This window comes from Equus caballus, chromosome 7, assembly GCF_041296265.1.
Source record: "Equus caballus isolate H_3958 breed thoroughbred chromosome 7, TB-T2T, whole genome shotgun sequence".
Classification (NCBI taxonomy): domain Eukaryota; kingdom Metazoa; phylum Chordata; class Mammalia; order Perissodactyla; family Equidae; genus Equus; species Equus caballus.
In genome coordinates, this window is record NC_091690.1 from 93,245,818 (window position 1) to 93,264,409 (window position 18,592).

Genomic DNA, 18,592 nt, shown 5'->3' on the forward strand with positions numbered 1-18,592 from the left:
AGGGCACCTATTATAGTCCCTGATTAACAAGAGCTGCCACTGTGGAGGAATGAATACTCAAAGACATTTGCAAGGATGATTCCAATGTGATTAGTGAGCTCAAGTATATTGTTTACTTTTTGATTTACTTAATATGTAAGCTTAATGATAGTGGAGATCTTTGTCTTTTTCTTTTTTGATGAAGCCCAAGTCTAGTACATAGTAGGTGATCAATAGTTGCTTCTGGAGGACTAAATACAACTGTCAGTGGACGTTCAAGGGAGACTCTTATGTACCATCTGAAACACATTTCATAATAATGAAATATGTTTTGAGGTTGTCTGAGATTTGTGACTTTTGTTATCTTTATTGCATAATTCTATAAACCTAAAAATAAAAAAGGCCAATCTATTTCTTTGGCAGGGAGAAGAAGCACAGGAATTTGGAGAGAACTGCTGCTGAAAAGAGAGGAAATTTGCCTGATCAAGAGGGTGAGGGAAGGGGAAAAGAGAAGGCTGGATTCCAAGGTCCGGTGATGGAAAAAGAACTGAAAGTGAACGCTCAGCTGATGAGTTGCTCCTGGTGTGATAGACGCCTGTAGGGATTGACCACATCATCACCAGCCAACAGGAGTTCTCGTGTAGACTAAATGGGGTGTTGCATTTGGAAGTGATTCCTTAAACTAAAAACGCTGCTTGCTGTTGTTGAATGCTCAAGCAAGTGGTACAGGCTGTAAGATTGGTTAGAAGAGTCTAGATCAGTAGATGGAAATGAAAAATGAGAAAAGTCATTGTTCTACAAATGATCAAAAGCCTGAATGAAGACAGAGAGGCAGAAGAAGCCTGTTAGTGTATGAGGAATTGAGTCACTAAGGAAAAAAAAGAGGCTCAGTTCTCAGAACTTTCCCCTCGGATCTCGAAAGCTGGTCGTATGTCTTCGGAGGGGCTGCCGGTTCTCAACCAGCCCTTTAGCAAGGACATCCGTGTCAGATAAACTTATTGAATTGAGACTAGAACCTTCACTGCAGACAATAAGCAAAGAATTAATTTTAAGAAAATGTAAGTGTCAGGGGGTTTATACACTTGAGGTTGGAGAGATTACAGGTGGGAAAATCAGCCTTCAGAGTGAAGAAAGCATAGCAGGAAAAGGGTGGCCATTTCAGGTTGGGAAACTTACTCCTAGCAGTAATAATGAAAGGGGAACACAAGGGTGATTATGAAAAAGACACTTTAAGGCAAATGCCAACAAAATTGCTACTTAGAAGATGGTGGAGAGGATGAAAGATGATTCCATGAATTAGATCTCGTATAGTAATTGGATGACTTTGCACAAACAAGAAGAAGGATGAGGATGGCTAACATCTATTTGCGTCTAACACTATGGAATATACATTACACACATTATCTCACTTACTTTGCTGAGTAAATAAAAGTTAAGGCAGTTCAGAGAACTGGTCCAACCCATATAGGCAAAAACTAGAAAAGTCATGTCTGTCTCACAATTTTTTTTACAGTACTGTTGAATGAATGGAGTAAATTGTAAACGAATATTTATTAAAAATAACACACATAGTCCTGGTCCAAGATGGTGACACAGGAGCCTCCTGAACTCACCTCCTCCCAAGGACACACTGAATCTACGGCTACGCATGGAGAAGTTCGCTCTGAAGAAATCCAGAAACTAGCTGAGTGATTCCTACACATTGCACTGGTGAGAAAATAGCCACATCACCCACATTCAAATGGGTAGGAAAGGCTGTGACAACATGGATGTACCCTGGGGGAATTATGCCAAGTGAAATAGATCAGAAAGAGAAAGACATATGCTGCATGGTCTCACTTATATGTGGAATCTGAAAAAACTGAACTCATAGAAACAGGGAACAGATGGGCTGTTGTCAGAGGCAGAGGGTAGGGGGTGGGAGAATTGGGTGAAGGGGGTCAAAAGATACAAACTTATAAGTAAGTTATACAAAGTTATAAGTAAGTCCTGGAAATATAACATGCAGTGTGATGACTATGGTTAGCGATACTGTACTGCATATTTGAAAGTTTCTAGGAGAGTAGATCTTAAAAGTTCTTGTCATAAGGGAACAAAAATTGAAACTATATGAAGTGATTTATTGCGGTAATCATTTTGTAATGCATACATATCAAACTAACACAATGTCAAATGTCAATTATATCTCAATGTAACCAGAAAAATGAATTAAATAAATTATGCTATAACTTTCTGTAAACATCGGTTACACTTACTGTAAAACAACGTATTTCTTCTTTCTGGGCACAGAGCTATATTATATGGCTCAGTGCCTCTTGCAGAAAGGTGGGGATATGTGGCTGAGGTTTAGTCAATGTCATGTAAGAGAGGTAATGTGAGCTCTTTCCAGGCCTGGCCTATAAGAATCTCTTAATGTACGACCTCCATGTTCTTTCCTCTTTTTGTCTTAACACAGATTGGCATTGTGAATTTGGAGGCCAATTTAAAAGATAAGAGAGCCAAGAATTGGAAGAAACCTAGATGCTCAAATTAGCCTTTACACGGATAGGAGCTACCTGCCTTTCAGGAAAACCTGTTTTGAATTTTAAAGAAATAAATATTAATCCCATTTGAGCTACAACAGATTTTGGGGTTGCTGGTATAGGAATTATCATTAGCTGAACTAATATGTGCTCCTCATTATGAAATGAAAAAAAGAAAAGTATCTTGCCAGAAAACAAGCAGAAACCTCTGCACTACTGACAGGGACTGTGTTATGCACATCCAATGGAGGATTTATTTAGATAAAATTTTCTGTATGTTTTATTTGTCTAGATTTTAATAAAAAAATTTTTGCTCAAAGAAACAAAGAACAAAGATGAGAGGAAGGAAAGGAGATTGGAGAAAGGGAGGTGGGGTTAGGGCACATAAACTGTCAGGTGTAAGGTAGAAAAACTGGTGTGACAAAAGAAACAAGAGAACTGGAGTTAAGGACACTCAGTTAGGGTCCTTTAAAGGACTGTAGTTTATCCTCACAATAGCTCCTTTGAGGTACTCATTGTTACAAATATAAACAATGATGCCCTTCTATTTTTCTCACTGCTTTGATGTCACATTTTCTTGACTCCATTTAACTCAGAAATGCTGAGTCGTAGATCTGTAATTTAAGAGATATTTAAGGTCTCAAGATGGCTAAAAGGTTAAAACTGAAAAGTTTATATTGTTCGCATTTTCCATGAACCTCAGAAAGGTTATCTTTCTGCAGAATATTTGATTGATTTTCAAGTCAACTCTTAGTTGTCAGAAATGGATCTTCTGTCTCAAAATGATTCTGTGCCACCTTTATAACCTTTACATCTAACAGTACTGTGTGAGTGCTCGTTGTCTGATGATTTTCGAAGAGGATGGTATTTGGTGTGAAGCCTAGAGATATATTCTAATTTGAGGAGAGAGATAAGAATTTTAGGCAAATAGTTGGCAAATGGATCATTAAACTGACACTAGTTCAAAAACTGTTTAAACGTCTAGTAGATAACTTAAAATAGCCTTTCTAGTAAATTTCAGTGCTAAATCATTTAAACTCATTTGCGATCATTACAGATCTGTGTAATCTATATCCACATTTAAACTTTCCTTCAAAATTAGCTTTTAAATGCTTGAATAACAGTTACATCTAACAATTTATGAATGATATTTTATTCTAAACTTACAGTAAAATAAGCATAATATTTTCTTGATAGCATAACTTCATGAATTCCATGTACCCACTTATATCAGAGAAATAGTGCTAGGATCTTTAGGGAAATAGATTTTAGTTTTCTATTATTTCAAATCAAACCACAGCTCTCTTTTTTTGGCACTGAGTAACGTTGAAGATAATTCTTTCTTCTTTTTTATGAGAAAAATAAATTTTGGGGAAAAAAAGAGTATCTGTTCTCAGGTCCATGTCTAAGCAACTTCTAGAAAGTACAATGGATTTGGCATTTAATACACTATTGACCTGCCTGACTTCTTTTCTATATAGACAAAATTAATGCACTGGATATTTTTCATGCTAGGGAGATAAATAAACTGGCCTCATTCACGTGGCTGTTGCTGTCTTGCTGCCCCTAGTAGTGACTATAAAGTGAGCAGCCCAGCATCTTTACACCACGCTACGCGTCTACCAAAGATTCCGTGTGATTGGAGGCCTTCCCGACGGTGAGAGGACAATGGGGGACAATCTAAGGAACCCATTTACTTGGATTCAGGTTTATGAAAATCTAATTTATGCTTATTCAAAGTGAGAAATATCTGTACATTTAAACTTACCGATGAACTAGGAAAATTTGCTAGCAGTAAGTACTGGCAATATTTACAGTAAAAGTCAAAAATAAACTACATGACAGTAGAAATCTGAAAAAGCTATGGTTTTTAATATTCTGTTGTATATTTCTGGATTCATATTCTATTTTATTCATTTTAGTATCAGTTAATCTTCTACACTTACTAAGGACCAGGTACTGTGTGTTAGACATCATATGCAGCATTCTCCTGTTCAATCTGTGCGACCTCCCTATGGTATCTATGAAGTAGACACTATTATTAGCCCAAATTTTACAAATGAGGAGACATTTTTTCCTAAAAACTGCTTTCTTAGTACATATTATATGCTGTATACTATATGGAGCATTGTATAAACATCAGTCACTTAGTCCTCATAACAACCCTTTTAAAGATGAGGAAATTGAGGGCCAGAGAGGTTAAATATTTTTCCAATGTCATAAAACTACCAACTAGTGCAGTAAGACTGCACACCCAGGCAGTCTGGCTCCAGATTACCTCTGAGAGTAGTGTTTCCCAGACTTTATTTTTCATTATTGCCTCCTTAAAGAGCCTTTTTTAGGCCCCATTTTCCCCTAATTTCCCCCATTCCCTCAAGAATTTTTAATATCACAGATACTTTTTACATACTGTAAGTCTATCTGTGCTTTACACACAAAAGTGTAAAATTTTCTAACCTCCCTAAGAAAAAATTTTCGCACCTTTAGGGAATATATTACTCCCGTTGTGGATGTCTGACTTAGAGGGTTGTAAAAGACTTTTAAACAGAGGTCTCTCTGCTGTATCATTCTCAGACTCAAAGAAGAGGGACCCCTGCCCTGGGTCCTGAACTTTAGAGGGTCTAACTTTAGTTCTCCTCTGACCATGCCTACTCTCATGGCACAAGGAATCCAAGAGACTCATTCCCGTACTCCACTTTTGAACCGCACTGCAGAATCAGATAACCACTATTCCCAGCCCAAATGGACTTTCTTCTTCTGCTTCTGGAAGGTACTTGAGCCTCTTGCCCAGGTCTAAGTCTGAACGCACGGCAGCATGTACACCTCTGGGCTTAAGTGCAGCTGGTACAAGGGTCTTTAGATAGAGTTTGGATGTGCAAGCTAGGATGTCTATATACATGTGACAGAGGTCTTTTTTGATCCAAGACAGAAAAGGTAGAAGAAAATTAGTGGTCCACTGGCCAGGGGATGGCAGTCAAATTCCCTCTTGTGACCATTTTCAATGCAGAACTCTAAGGAGTTCAAGAATTTTAAATTTGAATTTGGTCTTCAAGAATGTAATGAAAGAATATTTATTAAAATAAGAGGATAGACTATATTTTATTTAACAGTTTATTAGCTTGATTTATAAGTTTCAAATATTGAGACAATTATTAGGGTATGTAGCTTTCCAATTGTTTTTTTTTTTTTTTCACTTTAAGAAAAGAGCGGACTTATTTAACTCTAGAAAACATACATTCTTTTTTTTCTTTTTGAGGAAGATTAGCCCTGAGCTAACATCTGTGCCCATGCTCCTCTAATTTTTATAGGTGGGACTCCTGCCACAATATGGCTTGATGAGCAGTGCATAGGTCCACACCCAGGATCAGAACCGGTGAACCCGGGGCCACCAAAAGGGAGCGTGTAAACTTAACCACTACGGCACCAGGCCAGCCCCCTAGAAAACATGCATTCTTAATCTTTAAACTGAATTGCTTCTTTAAATCGAAATGGAAAAATGTGTTGACAAAAAATAGCCAAGTACTGGATGTTGTATGTGCATGCAAAAAATGACGGAAGGAAGGGGCATTGTGAAGGCCAAGGATGGAGTTCCAAGGACAATATATAACGAAGCATGAGGGAGTCATTTTGTGAGCTCATTGATGGTGGCTTTGAGAATAGTGACCTGAAGCAGCGTCCATCTCAGATGTCGCTAGAACTGCTGACTGCATTCTGCCACCACTACTTTTTCCCACTACAGTATTTGTTGACAGTGAATAAATTCAGTGATTTCTATTTACTGACTTGTCTTCAAAGTATTATTTCTGAGGTTTGGCAACCATGCCTATGAATTTCCGTTACTGTATTTTAATGAAAAATATCAGAAGTTTTTCTAGATATTCCGCCATGTTGAAAATCCATCTTGTTCAAAGCCTTGAAGTTTTAAAAATTAGTACGGGTTGATCTGAAAAATGCTTCCCATTTCCAATAAAGCACAACTTCAAAAAATCAATATTATATTAGCTCTGCGGTTAGCAAGAATTTATGAAGAACTGAAAACAAACATAGCAAGAACAGTCAAAGAGAATAAGAAAGAAAATATATTTATACAAGGACAAATTCTCTTGGTAAATAATCTCCCAACCACGAAAGAATAATATTTTCATTAAAAGTTAATATACCTCCATTATGAAAAATGTTGTTTGAAAGCCCGAGTCACACATGGATAGAAACCCAGTAGCCAAATCTTGTAGAGGAAAGTTATACGCTTGGGGGGAAAAACGCAGTAATATATAAAATGCTCAGAAGTTTTCTGTATTTCATTAAAAAGTCTTCCATCTGATCATTTTTAATAACTTTCCTTTTACAAGATTGTGATTTTATGAAGCTAAAATGGAAATTCTGGTTATATCCAGCTTTCTAAAAATTAGTCTAAATTCCATAGGGGGAGGTCAAACTGAAAAGTTTAATTAGATGCCAGCTCTTCTGTCCCTAAAGCTTCCCCATCAGCATGCCAGCCATGCCTGGCCTCCCCCATTCCACTACGGAGTTAAAACCTGCTGTGGGGTTGCTATGATATGAAGTATACCTTTTTTCCTAAATCTCAGTCTTTGCAACAAGGAGACATCGTGCACCATGTTGTATTGTGTAAGACTACATACATTTCATATTTTATCTTCCACAAACAACTCTTTTTATTTTATCAGTAAATAACCACAAATATTTCTTGATGTTTAATACAGAAAACAAAAAGAAAAAACAAAGAACATAATTAACACATACCTGTCTGGTCAACCACAAACATTTGTAGGACAAAGGGGAAATGCAGTCTCTTCTATAGATGGCATGCTTATGTTGTCGCCAGAATCTGGAAGTTCAGACAAACGTAAGATAATATGCATTTTTCTACTATTGTATATTATGAAAATATTGACCTAGGAGAAAAGAAAACTATAAATACAGTATAACTAGTAAGATGAATTTTGTTACCCAAAAAACATTTAGAAAAACAGATGGTGGTAGAAATGTGGCATACTCTTTAAAAAATTCCAGGTCTCTAAAAGCATTCTGATTTGAGTTTTATTATGGTTAACCACTTGACAAGTAAAAAATTCATATAAACTCTATATATTTTGACTAACTTTGTGTCTCCCCTGAATCAATCAATTTGGGAACTAACTAATATCATCTACAGCAACAGTAAACTGCTGGTGGATAAATGATACTCAAAGGATAGTTGAGGAAATTTGTGTTTATTAACCAAAATAACAATTTCTTCTAGTGTGTCATTGTACACCTGGGGATGGCATAAATACACAGGGATGGCTAAAGTTAGAAGATTTGCTGGGATCCATGGGGAGGAACAAATAGTTAGTGACACTATTACTGTATTTTTTTTCCTTGTTCTTTCCCAGTGACTCATTTCAACAAACTTTTGAGAACATGGGGGGATTTGCTAAGTCTCACTTTTAGACGGCAAATGAATACATAAGAATAAATTCAGATGTGCTTCAAAATTTAGTTTACTAAGAGCCAAAATACAAACAATTACCTTTTGGAAATAATATCGTATTTACATGAACCACATCCAACAATGCTTATGTGCATTAACTGCTGGATTCCAAATATGGTGATAAATGGGACACAATCCTTGCCTTTGAGTTCACAGTATAATCAAGCGGGAGAGGGGAAAGTGAAGCAAGAGCCAGAGCATAATGAGTTCGTACTTAGATGTAAGTAGAACTTGTATTAAAATCACTAAAGGGGCCACCTAAAGCAGACCAGGAGGTTTTGGAAAACTTTAAGCTAAATCTGAAGGAACAAGTTGGAGTTAATTAGAGAAGTTGACATGAGAGGCAGAGTGTGTATGGTGGTGGACGGAGTGGCCATTCTAGGCAGGGGGAAAATACGTACAGAGACAGATTCAATTATTTTTAAACAAATTTTGACTTGATGCAAATTGTAATTCTGATGAAATTTTAATTGCAAGTGTGGTGGAGGGTAGGGTGGTTACCTAGCTACCTAGAAAGCCTGGATAAATGCCCAGCAGCTACATCTCAAAAGGGCTTTCTTGTCCATTACTTGTTCAGTTCACTATTAATTGCATGATGTATTGAAATTATTTTTAAATGAAGGAATGGTAAACATTAAGAAGATGATTGGCTTGCTAAGTGAACATATGTGGAAGAGAGAGAATTCTTGAGGAAAGAGGGTGGGTAAGAGGGTCTTTCTGGTAAAAGATGGGAATTAAAAAAATGTTTCTCAATTGAGGGATTTCATAAAGGTCATGAAAGTTAACATTCTTGAAGGTTCTTTTTGACAATAAATTATCTTCTCGAACTTGCTAATGTTCTAGGTCTAACTTGCTCTGGTCGTGTCAGTAGAGTGTCTCTTTTGCTACTGTCTCTTGCTACTAAAAGACCTGAAGACATGCTGCCGTAGTTAAATAGGACATGTTTTTTGAATAGAAATTTACACAAATTTTTTAAGCCTATATTACTCTATGACCAGAAACATTCTCACACTGAGAACATACAAAGAGGCATATAGTCCTGAAGCTTAGGTGCATCGGCTTTCTCATTGTATGCTTTGCCTTGTCCAGTTCTGGTAGACTAATATCAACACAGCAGACCTGTCAGAAAGCCACCACCAAAGCCCTTGGTCATCTCCTATCTGCTTCTCTGGGTTTCCCGTGACTGGTGCCAGATCCAGTCCATGGTAAATTTCAGCTTACTCAGGAATGAATAAGGCATTATTTCTTTGTGATCCCTACTTCAAAAAACTTATTCCAAAGTTACCCAAGTGTCAGTTGAAGGCCCCTCACTAATCATGGGGACAGAAGGCAGCCTCCTCGCACTCTTGCCCGTGTGGGAATGTAGAGCACAGCCACAACTCTGCAAAGGGACTTCATCATCAATATGTCTCTCCACCTTCTTGACTCGCTCATATTATTGAACTGAGTAAAGGTGTTCAAGTGTCAGGAAGCAGGTTCCTCTTCATTCTCTTTGTAAAAGACCTAGGGAATTCTTTCTGAAATCAGAGAGAACTTGACTGACCAATTCTGGCAGGGCATGCTAATCCTAGCACAACTGCTCTCTCCAGAAGCCACTAACCAAGCTCTTTGTCATCCCTTCTCTGTCTCACATCTGTTTTTGTGGCATTTATTCCTTTGGTGGTATGTTTGGTGGTATAGTCCAAACTAGAGCTAGATAATCCCTAGATAATTCCCATCCTAAATATCTTACTATATAACAGTTTAAAATTAAATAATAATCATATTTACATATTCCTTTCAGAATTCTCCTTTAGTGTGCATTTCCCAGAAACTATGAGATTATTAAAAAAAAAAACCTAGGGCAAATTATTTAGAAACTATCCTCTATAAATCAATTCTGAGTTCTAGACCCTTATTTTGTACTTGCAAGAACAAAAGAAATACCAAATACAATTGTTTCCAGTTAACTGAATAGGAAATTCATAATGGAGAAATATAGGGCCTCCTATAGTCACTTTGCTAAGATAAGCCTATGATAATTGCTATTGAAGAGTTATCCATGTTACTCCATGTAACTCTGTTACACAGCACTGATATTGAAATGGTTAAACAGGAAAATTATAGCCAAAAGAATTTCATGTATAATGTTTAATGTATTAATGTTGCAAAGGAAACATAATCATGGCAATATTTCAATGGAAAAATTTTTCTTAGCATGAAATCAATCTGAAGAATGGAGTTATTTCTTATACAAATTCACAATCTCTTATTTGGAACTCTTGGCGGGAGAGAGTTTTGGAATTAGAGTTTTTCTGATTTATAAGGTAAGAAGGGGCATATGCTATATATTATACAACACCCCAGAGAGGTCTGGGATATTACCCTGTAATCAAATACGTAAATATTAGAATAATAAAAATCATGAATAGTCATAATAAATGAGATAAGAACCATTAGTAGTCTCATGTAAGTTTGTTCCAGTGTTGCCTATAACATGAGTTTCAAATTGCTTATTGGAGGAAACACCTGTGATGAATAAAGAGGGTGGAAGCAGGAGTGGCAGAGGGTCTGCACATCTGACACTTGTGAAAGAAGAGAAGGAAGGAAGGATTGAGCAGGAAAAGCCTCAGACCACAGCACAATTCTGAGAAAATCTTGGTGAGTCCAATCGGGAATCCTGAAGTGAAAGGTGCCCTTTAGATAAACATCACCAGGCAGAATGACTCGGCTGTTGCTTGCATTGGAGTCAGTGACTGGCTGGAAGCAGCCCTTAGGAACTATGGCCTGGTGTGAGTACCACAATGGATCCAAAGATGTGCCAGGAAGAGGGTGTCAATCAGCTATGCTCCCTGCAGTAAGCCCTGTGACGGGAGATCTCCATGGGGTACTTCCAAGGCTACTAGAGCTTAGAACTCTGCCTCAGAGAGGGACAGAAAGTCCCAGAGCCAACGCAACAATCCTATAACATCAGCACTGTTATCATCTCCATTTTCCAAAAGAGGAAACTGAGGCAAAGAGTGCTTAAGGAATTTGCCCAATTTAGCATATCCAAGGGAGTTTCAGAACAGGGACTGGACAAGAAAAGTCCAACATATGTATGAGAGAGTGTGAAACATCTCAAGCACCTTTCAAGAGGTTATGTGGACACAGACGTATATATTTCGTAAGAGCACACTCTGTCATCATTATAGTAGGTGGGAAACTTTCTCAAAATATGTAGCAAAATTCAAAAAGAACACTGAAAACTAAGGGTTTTCTTATAAGAATGTCTCTTCCACAAAAGAAAAGTAATATAAATATCAGAAATAATTCTGTTACACGATTTTCTCTCCTTTCTGCCACTCCCCACTGTCCTCAGCATCCCCCCCAAACCACTCAGCTTCTCAATCTCTTGAGATTCAATGCTTCCACTTGTGCAGTAAATTTCCTACCAGCCAGTCTTCCAGAAAACATTGTTTCCTCAGTTGTCACTTCTCTTCCTTGAATCATTGATGTTTCTCATCCACATCATTATATTTATTCACTTCAGTGTCTTTTATACTAAAAAAAATAGTTCTCTGATACTTTCCAGTTACCACCCATCTTCTCTGCTCCCCATTTCAGTTATACACCTAGAAAGAACTTTCTCTACTTAGATTCTCCACTTCCTCTCTTTCTTTCCAGTCTCTCCCTCTCTCAAACTCTTTTGAAATGACCTTTAAGCCACTACTCCATTCTGTTTAGAGGCGTTCTGGAATCACAGTGTGAATATAAACAGCAGCAGAAAGGTTTTTATTGTCTGGCAAAAGGAGACATTCATTTATCTGTCAAGTGTACATTTAGAGAACCTGCTTAGATAAAACAAATATTGTTGGAGAAAGGTTATTTACAGTAAATTTACTGAAAGATAATAGAGAATAGTCACTGCAACATATGTGGCAGTAAGGTATTGGAAGCACTTCTAGTTAGAAAAGGGATTTTCCCCCCAAACTTGTGAATCAATCCACATACAAAGCAAGCAGAAACAAGATGTTGATACCTGTTTCATGCCGCCAGGTCACTATTTTTCATTCCTATAAAAATGAAATATTATTAATTGTTTATTAACATTAAAACATCTTTATTCAAAGCAAACGAAATATTGAGTTGTTAACATTCAGGCACAAAGAGAGATATTTTAAAGCTTTTGTATATATCGATGGTGGTCAAGATTTCCAAACGAGTTTTTATATTTAGATGAAATTGAAATCTCAAATTTAGATGAAATTTAAAAGGTCTACTTCTGTAAATTGATGTCTTGGAAAACAATACAGCAATATGCAGCTGGAGTAACATGGGTATTCATACTCTTTGATCCTTATAATTCCATTTCCAAGAATTAATAATTAGACAACAAAAACAAGAAATGGCCAGGATTTCACTGATAGGTTATCTGCAATAACAGAACCTTAAAGAAATATACATATAAATATATTTATTAATAGACACATAGAAAACAAATATTCAATAAAAGGGAGCTGTTAGTATGATATATGTATATGGTATATGATGTGGTGATTGTCAGTGTCGCAATCCAATGTACACATCAGGATAGATGTGGAGAGGGCTGATGGCCACTCTGAGTTTATTATAACCAGAGTTTCAATATATACATAGCTTACATCTGTTAAACATACACAGGTGTTCTGGATGAAGTAATTAGCGAATGCCAAGAATTCTTAGTGATTTCTCAAGGAACGCTCCCTCTGCCTCTGTTTTGATATTATCATGCTATTGCTGTACTCGTATATTTTCATCTCTGAGCATGCAAGGCCTCCTAGGCAACGGCCCCTCCTGCTCCCAAAATTGTGTCTCCATCTGTGCCCCCAGGCGACTGTGCCTGGCTTAGGTTGCCCCACCCTGGAGGTCTTACCTGTCATTGGCTAACTGACCTTCTCACCTCTGGGTCACAGTTTGTTGGCAAGCCTTTTCCAGTGATTATTAACCTTTCCCGCGTCAGGGGCGGCTACAGTGATGTCCCTTCAGATACAGAAGAAATGTTCAGAATATAGTTTAAAAAGCAGAAAGAAAATAATGTGTGACAAAGAACATAATTGTAATAGGATGGGAAAATTACAAGCATTTCTCTTCTTCTCACAATATTCCTTAATATTGCTTTGTTTTATTCTCAATAATAAAAAAAGTATGTCATTGAATGATTATTCAGCTTTGGCACTCCATTTAAAGCACTTATAAATGACATAAAATTGCACACACTGGGTTATCTCTATCTTGGGTAATTTACAATATGGAGATATTTTATCTTTAAAAAATCTTTAAGAGAGAATATTCAATACTCTTCATTTTTGCATTGACGATAAATCTTGTCCACAGATTTACGTTGGACAATGGAAAGGGGCAGAAGTAAGAATGTGCTAATTCTGAGCCTAGGTCTTTAAGAGACCTTGCATATTTCCATTTGCCCCCTTATGCCTCTGCGTTGCCTTGAAGAGCTTGCCATAGATAGCCCATGTGGGCCCAGAGAATGAAAGTCACGTGAGGCAGAACCTCCTAGCCTGCTCATCTATCTGAGACTTGAAATGGAGTCTCCTACCTGAGCCCATACAAGATCATGCAGTCCTCACGCAAATCCTCAGAGAAAACAGTAAGGCAGATCCTGAGGTGAACAGAGTCCACAGCAAACAACATATATATGGTTATAAGTTATAGTTATTAGTGAGTCAGTGAGTTTTGGGGTGTTCTGTTACCTAGTGTTAATGTAAAAACAGCTAACCAATACACATGGTTATTGCTTGCCACAGCGGAAAAACACAAATCCTAAAGACAAGCACCTAAAGCGAGGGATAGAATGTGGACTGAGAAATGCAAAATCGGTCAAGCTAAATCTTATATTTGACACACAGGGGCCAAGTAATTCTGGTTGAGACAGAGCGTGTGCCCACTGTGACTACCCTCTCAGTTATGTCTAAGGCTTTTGTGGACTCTTCTTTTTTCATGGATTTTGCAACTCAGCATGAAATTCAATCTAAAAATGAACACTTTTGGGGCTGGCCCCATGGCCGAGTGGTTGAGTTTGCGCGCTCCGCTGCAGGCAGCCCAGTGTTTCATTAGTTCGAATCCTGGGCGCGGACATGGCACTGCTCATCAGACCACGCTGAGGCAGCGTCCCACATGCCACAACTAGAAGAACCCACAACGAAGAATACACAACTATGTACCGGGGGGCTTTGGGGAGAAAAAGGAAAAAAAATAAAATCTTTATAACAATGAGCACTTTTAGTGTTTTTTGTTTGTTTGTTACCAATAACAGAACATGACGATGTGAATTCTTTACTTCCATAAGCTTTCATTTGTTGGCGAAAGTGGAATTATGATTTATTACTGGGCAACAAAACCATCTACAACAAGGTTTGTGAATTTCTTTTAGGTGGTTTATTAGTGAAAAAGTTTTGGAGTTAATGGAGATGGCCATTTGGGGTTCATGAAAATCCTAATACAGATTTATTTTATTTTATGTAACCAACTTGTTAACGTTTTAATGGTTCTCTTAATTAACATAAATGTTTATTAAGTGAATGAATAAATGAATGAATGAAATAAACTAACGAGCATCATCTGGGAGAGCTGATCGTGAAGAGTCTTTGAACGTAGGACAACGAGGACTGGGAGGACCCAACTCTACAAACGACTACACGGTCATAAAATGGTTGTGAAAATGGAATTTTCTTTGTTTCTCCATTGAGACTATCACTAAGATTGCTGTGGATTTACCATAATTTTGGCAAGAATTAGCTAACTTTAAGTTTCCATTCCATGGAAACTATAAATTGTGTGTGGAGATGCAATATCTAACTAAAACAAAGCTAAAAAAGTAGACTTGTTGGAAATCAAAATTCTAGGTCCCCAGGGAGTTTGCTGTAAAATTTCGACATTTAAAACTCTCATCATGTGATTCATTCATTGTTTCGTAGGGTTTTAAGAAAAACTTCTCTTATTTTCAATCTTGCCAAAGGAAAGGGTTCAGTCACATTTCTAGGACTTCTGAACAATCCTAAAGAAAGAGTCTTAAATACATAAGGATATCAAGATTGCATTGTAGAGCCAGGAGAACATTTTTAGAATAGCAGAGGTCATCAGTGAACACAATATTTTTGTCTTTTCTTTTTTTAAAAAAAACAGCAACAGCCACAACTAGAAGGACCCACAACTACAAATACACAACTATGTACTGGGGGGGATTTGGGGAGAAAAGCAGCAGCAACAACAACAACAACAACAACAGCCAAACATAGATTCAGAGAACAGATTAGTGGTTACCAGATGAGAAGGGAGGTAGGGGAGAAAATGGGTAAAGTGGGTCATTTGTATGGTGAAGGATGGAAACTAGACTTTTGGTGGTGAACACTACGTAATAAATACCGAAGCGGAATTACAATGACATACATCTGAAAGCTATATAATGTTATCAACCAAAGTTACCTCAATAAAAATAATGAAAGGAAGAAAGAAGGAAAGGAAAAAAATGCATTTGTAGAGCCAGCAGAACATTTTTAGAATATCAGGGGTCTTCAGTGAACACAATCTTTTTATCTTTTCTTGTTAGAAGAATTTACAATGTTCCTCAATTTGTATCATACTTAAAATTATCCTTGGCCAGTTTTATGCTTTTTCGAAATAAGTTCTGATGAAGGACCCCCCCAAAATGCCAGACTATCTAGCAATCAATGAGTATTACTCAGTCTTGTAAAAATGCTTACATATGCCTAAACAAATAATGTTCTATAATATCTCACAGAAAGGATACTTTCCTATTTAGCAATAAAGCATCATTTTTATTCTGCTTGAGTAGAAAGTCTTAGTAGAAATGCTGGCATTTATCTTCTTTATATTGTTAATGGATGTACTTTCTATGAATAGCTTCAGTATATTTTTTACTCGTTCTAAGTATCATAAAATGAAATTACACTTGCAATTTTTCACTCTACTTCTATTAATTTTGAGCATCTTAGTGAGTTCGTTAATGTGTTAAAATGCTACAAATGCAATTTTTATAGTAGTTAATAAAACAGTAATTTTATTGACGCAGCCATTCTTTTTTAAAGTCAAGAAGGTTTTTAAATTAGGCTATTATGCTATGCTATGGTTTTTTCTCACTGTAAAAGAAATATGCTTTCATAATAGGATGCAATAAATAAAATAAAATCATTCATAATTCTACTCATCAACTACTGTCAATATTTTGAAGTATCATAAATGTGCATGTAATCATCGTATTTATTATTTCCTATACAGAGTTGGGGAGATTGGTATTCTTCAACATCCCCGCCATGTCTGGTTTGGATGCTTGCTCTGTCTCTTCAGATTGTATTTTTTGCTGTTTGTTATGCCTTGTAATTTTTTGTTGACAGCCGATATGATGTAAAAGGACTTGCTGGAAATAGGCCTTCAGTGATGTGACAGGAGGTGATGGGGGAAGGGAAGCGTTCGCTAGTCCTCTGATCAGATCTCAGTCTTCTAGTGAGATCTACGTCTTTGGACTGTGAACTTCACAAGCGATTCTCAGTTTTTTTCCCTCTCCCCTTAGAAGGGATTGGATGACAGGAGCTAACTGGAGTTGGGTATTACCCTTCTCCCACTTGGCAGGCTAGAACTGACTGGGGTTGGTATTTCCATTTCCCCGGGTCAACTAGGCTCTGATAATGCCCTAGCAGGTTAGGCTCTAGTTAACCAGTTTCCCCTGAAGACAGGCGTAGTTAAGAGCAGAGTGCTCTGGCATATTTCAAAATGGTTCCTTTCCCCCTTCCCCTGCCAGAGGGTTCAAGGGTATTTTTCCTTGTACATTTACTATGGGAACCTAGTTGAGGCTCTGGATGTAAATCTCATAAAATTGTGAGGACCCTTGTACGGCTGGGTCCCCTGGTGTCCGCACTGAGTCTCCAGCAATTCATCGATTACAGTGCAGGGTTTCCCAGCGGGTGGGACTCATGAGTCTCTGCTCTGGTGAATCAGGGTCCTGTCTGTCTCTCCAATCTTGGGGGCATCACTGTGCCCTGTGTCCTCCCCTTTCTCACAGATCCAAGAAGAGTTGTTGATCTTTTAGTCTGTTCAGCTTTTAGCTTGTTGTTAGGGTGGAGTGGTGACTTCCAAGCTCCCTTCTTGCAGAACAGGAAGCCAGAAGTTGGTATTCTTTAGAAACTCAGAGGTGATGAAGAATTGTAGTAATAGAAAATGCTGTTAGGATTGGCTTTTTCTGGAATTTCTTAAAGTATTTAAAACCACTAAAACTAGTTGTTTCAAAATGATTTCTGAGGCCGGCCCCGTGGCCGAGTGGCTGTTAGCATGCTCTGCTTCAGTGGTCCAGGGTTTCACCGGTTGGGATCCTGGGCGCAGACATGGCACTGCTCATCAGGCCATGCTGAGGCAGCATCCCGCATGCCACAACTAGAAGGACCCACAACTAAAATATACAACTATGTACTGGGGTAATTTGGGGAGAAAAAAGAAAGGAAAGTTGGCAACAGTTGTTAGCTCAGGTGCCACTCAAAAAAGAAGAACTTCTTTATTAATCACAATAATTTTGTTTATCTCTAATTTATGCATTTAAGATGAGTAAAAAAAGACACAAGAATGTAAAAAGAGTCATGAATATAGCAGGGTCCACAAATACAGGCAGAGTGGAGAAGAGTCCTAAATGTTGGTTATTACATTTAAAAGAAACCATAGTAGGTATCCTCAAAACATGAACTCATATACCATTAAATTTAGAACTAGATGAAATTAAAAATAATCTACCCCAAAGATTTAATTTGCAAAGACATAAATTGAAGTACACATAAGTCAAGTGAATTATCCAAGGTTAATGAGAAATTTAGTGGCAAATTTGGGAAGGAACTCAGCTCTCCTGCTGGCCACTCATTTTATTTGGTCTGTGTACTCTCTCTCTCTCTCTCTCTCTCTCTCTCTCTGTTGGACAATGATGACAGGGGCCCTAGAGTTACACAAGGTCCCTACAAGGGCCATTATATAGACACCACATATGTTTCTAAAATCCTAATAAAAATACTCTACAGCTAACATAACTTCTCTGATGGCAGAAAATTCCATGTTGCTATCAAGTAGGGAATTCTGCATTTGTGACTGGTAAACAGTAGTGTGTGCGTATGAGCATACATGTATACACACACTCACACTAAATGTCTTTTATTTGGTCATCCACATCTACTCTTCACCGTTTTCCACCTTCCTCTTGGGAGAATGACCTGACTTAACTACATCAACGAGCTCTCACGCTTCTGACTTCCTTTTGGTTTGCCCAATGGGTAGCCCCAGTAGGAGCTCAAAAAGAAGGGGGAATAAGGTTATAGTATGTATTCCTGTGGCTTTGTACTTCAGATGGGCTCTGAGCTTTGATGAACGATTTCTGCTTCTGTCAAAGTGACCTCTACACAGCCCTGAGTAAAGCAGTGTGTGCATGTGTGTGTAGTCGCCCAGCCTCTCTATCACAGCTCAAAGATAGTAACCCAAAGATGTATTCGAGAGAAAAAATAAAAATTAACATAAAAGAATAGGAACATAATAGTACATGAAATTAGTAAAATAAATTATGAAATGTAAATTCTAGACATCTTTGATCAGCTAT